Source organism: Dipodomys spectabilis, unplaced genomic scaffold (assembly GCF_019054845.1).
Source record: "Dipodomys spectabilis isolate Male_0828 unplaced genomic scaffold, ASM1905484v1 ptg000023l, whole genome shotgun sequence".
Classification (NCBI taxonomy): Eukaryota; Metazoa; Chordata; class Mammalia; order Rodentia; family Heteromyidae; genus Dipodomys; species Dipodomys spectabilis.
Genome location: NW_024870700.1, coordinates 5,134,880 through 5,140,879, shown reverse-complemented (window position 1 = coordinate 5,140,879; position 6,000 = coordinate 5,134,880). Strand labels below are relative to the sequence as shown.

The following is a 6,000-nucleotide window of genomic DNA, read 5'->3' as shown; positions in this document are numbered from 1 at the left end:
GATTCCCTCTAAGAATCTCCTGAAGAAGTAATTCATAAAGCCAGGAAGTGAAGAAACAACAACTTCTTCTTCCTCCTCCTCATCTTCCTCCTCCTCCTTCTTTTAATTTTGTGCCAGTCCTGGGACTCGAATTCAGGACCTGGGTACTTTCCCAGAGCTTTTTGAGTACAAGGCTAGTCCTCTATCACTTGAACCACAGACCCATTTTTGGTTTTTGGTGTTTGGTTTTTTTTTTTTTTTTGGTAGTTTAGTAGAGATAAGAGTCTCACAGACTTTCCTGCCCAGGCTGGCTCTGACCCACAATCCTCAGATCTCAGCCTCCTGAGTAGCTAAGATGACAGGCATGAGCCACCAATGCCTAACTATAAAGAAACTTCTTTTTTTTTTATTGTCAAGATGATGTACAGATGAAGAAACTTCTTGCACATATTCCCACTACTATGCTACCATGATGTTCTGCCCAAGTGCAAGGAGTTGAGCAATCATGCACTGAACCCTTTGAAACTGTGAACCCAAATAAATTCTTCCTTCCTGTTTGCATCAAGTGTTTTGGCTACAGCTATACAAAAGTAAATAATATAAAATTTGAGACAATCAACATCTGAAGAGAAATGGTTCCTTTGGTTCTTAGTTTTGGAGGTTCTGGGCCATGGTTGGTTGCACTCACTGCTTCGGGCCTCCGGTCAGGCAAGCACTCATGACAGAAACACATGCTCATGGCTGGGAAGCAGAAGGGAAGAAACAAAGGTTCTACAATCCCTTTCAGGATCCCCCAATGACCTAAAGTACTCCCACTAGGCCCCACCCACTTCTCAAAGGTACCATCGCCTTCAAAGAGCACCGCACTGGAACCAAGCCTTTTAACACATGGCTTGACTTCTCAACATTAGAATTCTCCTCCCTTTCAACACTCTCCCTATCTTCCACTGGCTAAGTCTTACCTATCCAGTCTCCTAAGATCTCTTTCACATTTTTTCCCTGCCAACCTCATTTCTCCAGGGAGAGAGAATGATTATCAGTATAACACAGTTTAAACCAATGTTTTTCAGTACTAGGCATTGAACCTAGGGCTTCACATATCCTAAGCAAGTGTTCTACCACTTGGGCCATGGCCTCAGCCCTTTCTTGTTTTTGGCTTTTGTTGTTGCATTTTATTTTGTTGAGATGTGGATCTCTAACTTTGCCTGGGCTGGCTTTTGCCTCACAGTATAGAGAACCTGGGATTATAGTTGTATACCACTTTGTTTGTTTTTGGTCATAATGAAGATTGAATTTAGGGCCTTATGCTTGCTATTCAAGTACTCTATCACATGAGCCATGACCTGTTTGCTTTTAGGTTCTCAGATAAGGTCTCAAACTTTTGCTTGGGCCAGCTTCAGATCTCAATTCTTCTGTCTCTGCCACTTCAATAGTTGAGGTGACAGGCAGGTACCACCAGGTTCAGCTCTTAACACAAGTTTTTATACAGTTGTTTTATTTGGGTGGCTTGATTTGGGCAGTCTTATTTTCTCAGTGAGTGGGGGCAATGTCTTTGTAACACTTCCCATGGATTCATTCCCCTTGCATGTAGCAAGTGTAGTTCATGAAGCAGACAGCAGATAAATGTGTGCTGTTTTAAAAATTGTTTTATCCCAGGAAGGCAATTTGAAACATGTTTTTTCTCTATGCTACTACGGAGGCTTGAACTCAGAGCCTGGCACTCTACCACCTGCGCCACACCTCTACTTCTGGCTTTTTGATGGTCCATTGGAGAGTCTTGTGAATTTGTCTGCTTGGGCTGGTTTTGAACTGTGATCCTCAGATCTCAGCCTCCTGAGTAGCTAGGATGACAGATGTGAGTCCCCAGCGCCTGGCTTCTCTATCATTCTTTCCCATGCACATTTTCTTTCCCACACAACTGGACTCTGCTTCATTCCTGCAAGCAAGATCTTCATTTTCCTACCATGTACAGCCAAGCTAGCTCTCCTTGTTTAGATTGCAAGTTTTCACAGGGTTTGCTCAGCTCTGTTGTCCCTCACCGGGTCAAACACTGGTTAAGAGCTCCGGTAACTGGTTATTGCCTTGGACAGCTTGGGGGTGGGGTGCTCAACGGCCACACAGTCAAGAACTCTTTTTGTTCTGTATTTCCTATAGAGAAGGGACCAGAAACGCAAAAGAAATGAGGCACCCAGCATATAGAGGAGGGCATGAAACTGTCTCTCTGTGCTGGTTAGTGCTTAAAACAATCATCATTTTGTACTAAGAATTCTTTGCTAGGAAACTTTTCCATTCAGTGCTGTGGGCACAAGGCTGCCTGCCTCAGCCTTGCTCTGAGCAGATCCCCAAACCCTGGGTCCATCCTTACCCCCACCCTGGCTCTCACCACCTGCCCCCACCTTCTTACCCAATCTATAAAGATGTATTCTTTTTTTTTTTCCGCAGGTGAAGTCTGGAGCAGGACTCTGAGGCTTTCTGTTCTCCATGCTGCTCACGAAAAAGGAGGCTGTGAACTGTAAGTAACTTTGATTGGCATTTTCCACACTGACTCAATAAGGTTAAGGGTTCAAGACCAGCTCTGAACCCGATCTTTAACAGCCGTGTATTGTGGAGGAGTTCCATTGAACAATGAGCTAGTCAGAATGTAAAATACAGTGGAGCTCTAATTAGATTATGTCGGAGTGTGACAAAGGAGCCCCATAATATGACATGCTCTTTAATTAGACTGTATTGATTGGGCATTAAGGTTGTCTTGATGTGTTACGTGTGTCATGAGTGCTGGGGAAGGAAGCTCTTGAGTTTGTAAGGTCAACCTGGACCTTAACCACTGCTTGTAGGTTGAACGTGTGTGTGTGTGTGTGTGTGTGTGTGTGTGTGTGTGTGTGTGTGTGTGTGTGTTTGGAGGAGGTGGGAGGTCAGTGCAAAGAGGATATGGCAACATCATTTCCCAAACTGGGCCAAGTTCAGAGCCGGCCCTTACTTTTTTGTTGTTGTTGTTGGTCATGGGGCTTGAACTCTGGGCCTGGGCGCTGTCCCTCAGCTCTTCAGCTCAAGGCAAGCACTCTACCACTTGAGCCACAGCGGCACTTCCGGTTTTCTGGTGGTTCATTGGAGATAAGAATCTCACTGACTTTCCTGCCCTGGATGGTTTTGAACCACAATCCTCAGAGCTCAGCTTCCTGAGTAGCTAGGATTATAGGTGTGAGCCACCGGTGCCCGGCTTGCCCTTCCTTTTACATCTGGCTATTTTTGGGAAGGTGTGAAGGAGGAAAAAAGAAATGCTTCATTTCTCCTCTATCTGTCCAATACGGGCTCTCTCTACCTATGCTTATCCTCAGCGGCTCATGTTAGGATCTCTGTAAGTCTATCCACCTGTAGAACCTGACCAAAGCTCAGTTTTGCCCATGAAGCATGCCCTCCTCCTGTCTCCAGTAACACCATCTAGAAGTAATTTCTCCCTTTTCAGAGATTCTGCGCTATTCCAAGGAGGGCAGGAGCTCCTGGAGGGGAGAGCCTGGGAATTCCCATTTCATTTGCACCCTCAGCCTAGCTGTGGTCTGGTGAATATTAGCAGGTGACCAGGTTGCCCTGTGCCAGCATGGATTCTTCACCTTACTTTCTGGGGCTACCTTGAAGCTGTGTTGGTGCTGCTACGACTTTGATAGTACATTGGCTTCCAACCAGTTCATGGAATTATAAATGATTAACCGTGATCAGTGCACATCTTCACCTCTGTGTAAAAATAGATTGACTGTAATGAGTATTTGAATAAATCATAAGAATGGCCGCCCTGCGATCAGCTAACATCCTGCCGATGGCTGCCCGGTGAGTGAGTAGGGTGCCGGCCATCCTGCCTAATGGTCTGCAATTCAGTGCTGGTCGCTTCTGTGATTGACGGGCTGCGGCTCCCAGGGCACCTCCTCTGCAGCCCTGGCTGTGGAGTGGTCAGATCCCCGGGCCAAGGGGGGCAGGGAAGGGTGCCTCCCTCCATCCTGTTCCAGGAAAGCCTTCCTAGAGCTGGAGCTGAGGCTGGGTGGGGGAGCCGGAGTAGAAGATAATGACCTTTGTGAGAATCGATGTCTCCTTGCACCGGAGGTTAGAGGGACCTCATAAGTCAAGTCAAGTATGAGGAACAAGCTGAGCGTGAACCTTAATGAGAGCTGAGGGTGGGGGAGAAATCTGTCTGTACTTTTCCCCAGCCCTGCCCTGGAGGGCAGCCAGGTACCTCCTGGGCACTAGGCCACTCACACCCAGGGAAAGCTCCCTCACAGGGATGCTCTTGGACCTGCAGTGAGGAACTAAAATGGTGGGCCTTTTCAGATCCCAGGTTCTGCAATGGGTAGGGTTCAAATGATCATTTGATCATCCTCAAGCATGAGGATCCTGCTTTTTTTTTTTTTTAGAGAGAGAGAGAAAGGAAGAGGTAGGCTCTGAGTGATGGATGCCAGGTAAGAAAAGGGTCTGAAAGTTCAAAGTGTCAGAGAGAAGAGAGACGAGAGTTGGCTCTGACTGAGAAATAGCAACCTTCTACTTCCAGTTGGTATCTAAGTTAGCAGGCTGTATAACCAGTTACCCCCAAATGTAGTACTTGAGTATTTATTCAGCTCATATAACTTGAGTTGGAAATTTAGACAGGGCATCATGGGAACACTTTGTCTATGTACCACTAGAGTTTGGGGTTCCAGGTGGGGCCACTCAAAAGCTGGGTGCTTGAACTAGCAGACTTGTTCATATTTTTTGGGCTTTGAGGCTGGCTGTTGGCTGAGATGTTAACAGGAGCCATCAACTATAGTCTCTTTATGTGGTATGGGTTTCCTTACAATATGGTTGCCCAGTTTCAAGGGGAAAAAAATATCCTGAGAGCAAAATCCAGGAAGAAGAAGCTGCATTGCTTTTCTGACCTACCCTTTGAAGCCTGGCAGCACCCCCCAGGCCCCCACAGTCCTTTCATTGGGTCAGATGCAAACACAGCTGCCACCACCTCTCCACAGTGTGGCACATCTCCCTGAGAGACTGGCAGGAGGAGTGGAATGTGTGTGTGTATATGTATATATATATATATATAATCTGTCAAATAACAAATATAATATATCTCTATCTCTATCTCTCTTTCTATTTATTTATATCTATCTACCAGCCAGCCCTCCTTACCTCTGGGGATTAGTGCCAGTACCTGCAGATGCCCATATCTGTGGATGTCCAGGTCCCTTATATAAAGTGGCAGGTGTAGTATTTGCATACCACCCATGCATATCTTCTTCTTGTATACTTCAAATCATGTCTAGATTACTTATAAGACCTAGTGCAGTTTAAATATCATGTAAATACCTGTCATACTATGTTGTCTAGGGAATCATGACAAGAAAAAAACTCTGCACAGGTTCAGTGCAGACACATTTTTCCCAAGCATTTTCCACCTGTGCTTGTTGGAGACCCCCATATATATATATATAGGGGTCCTATGTATAGTTGCAGCCATCTTGGGATATACTAATCTACTATTAGTATTTGTCAAATATCTGCTAGTGGTCTGGTATAACTGGCCTCAAATATTTTCCAGAAGAATGGATGAATTCTTTGGAGGATTGAGGACGATGGGGTAAGGAAACCTGTGCTTTAGAGAAATAGAACTGTCCTATCTCAGAATATCTCAGAGGAAAGTGCCTCTGAAGACCAAGCTATGCTGGAACATGGCGTGCTGGGGGGAAGGGGAGGTCTGTCCTACTTATGACAGAAACCTCCACCTCAGTGAAAAGTAAGTCCACTTTGCAACCTGCAGCTTGAAGTTTGGGGTTTGGAACATCTTAGACCGATGACCAAGGACTTCACAGGCTGGACTCTTTGTGTGCATCCAGATTACCCCTATCTCCATCACCATGTGCTTCCATATTGAGATAGGGCTAGTCAAAGATCAGGGCCTAAAAGTCTACAAGAGTCTTGCTAGGGATGGGAAATTGTGAGCAGCCCTCGTTCTCCTTTTTTCCCCCCTCTGCTATATATTCTTATATGGGGAAGCTGTACCCT

General features: G+C 45.7%; 1 protein-coding gene across 2 annotated transcripts in view; it reads left to right on the top strand.

Annotated features, from left to right (window-relative positions):
• Positions 1 to 2,418: 2,418 nt before the first annotated feature.
• The window catches only part of Pknox2 (PBX/knotted 1 homeobox 2), a 200,702-nt gene continuing 197,120 nt past the window's right edge, over positions 2,419 to 6,000 (top strand). For both annotated transcript variants that reach the window (XM_042674890.1, XM_042674889.1), the window contains exon 1: positions 2,419 to 2,491. The gene's annotated coding sequence lies outside the window, so the exon portion shown is untranslated. The remainder of the gene's footprint in view (positions 2,492 to 6,000) is intronic.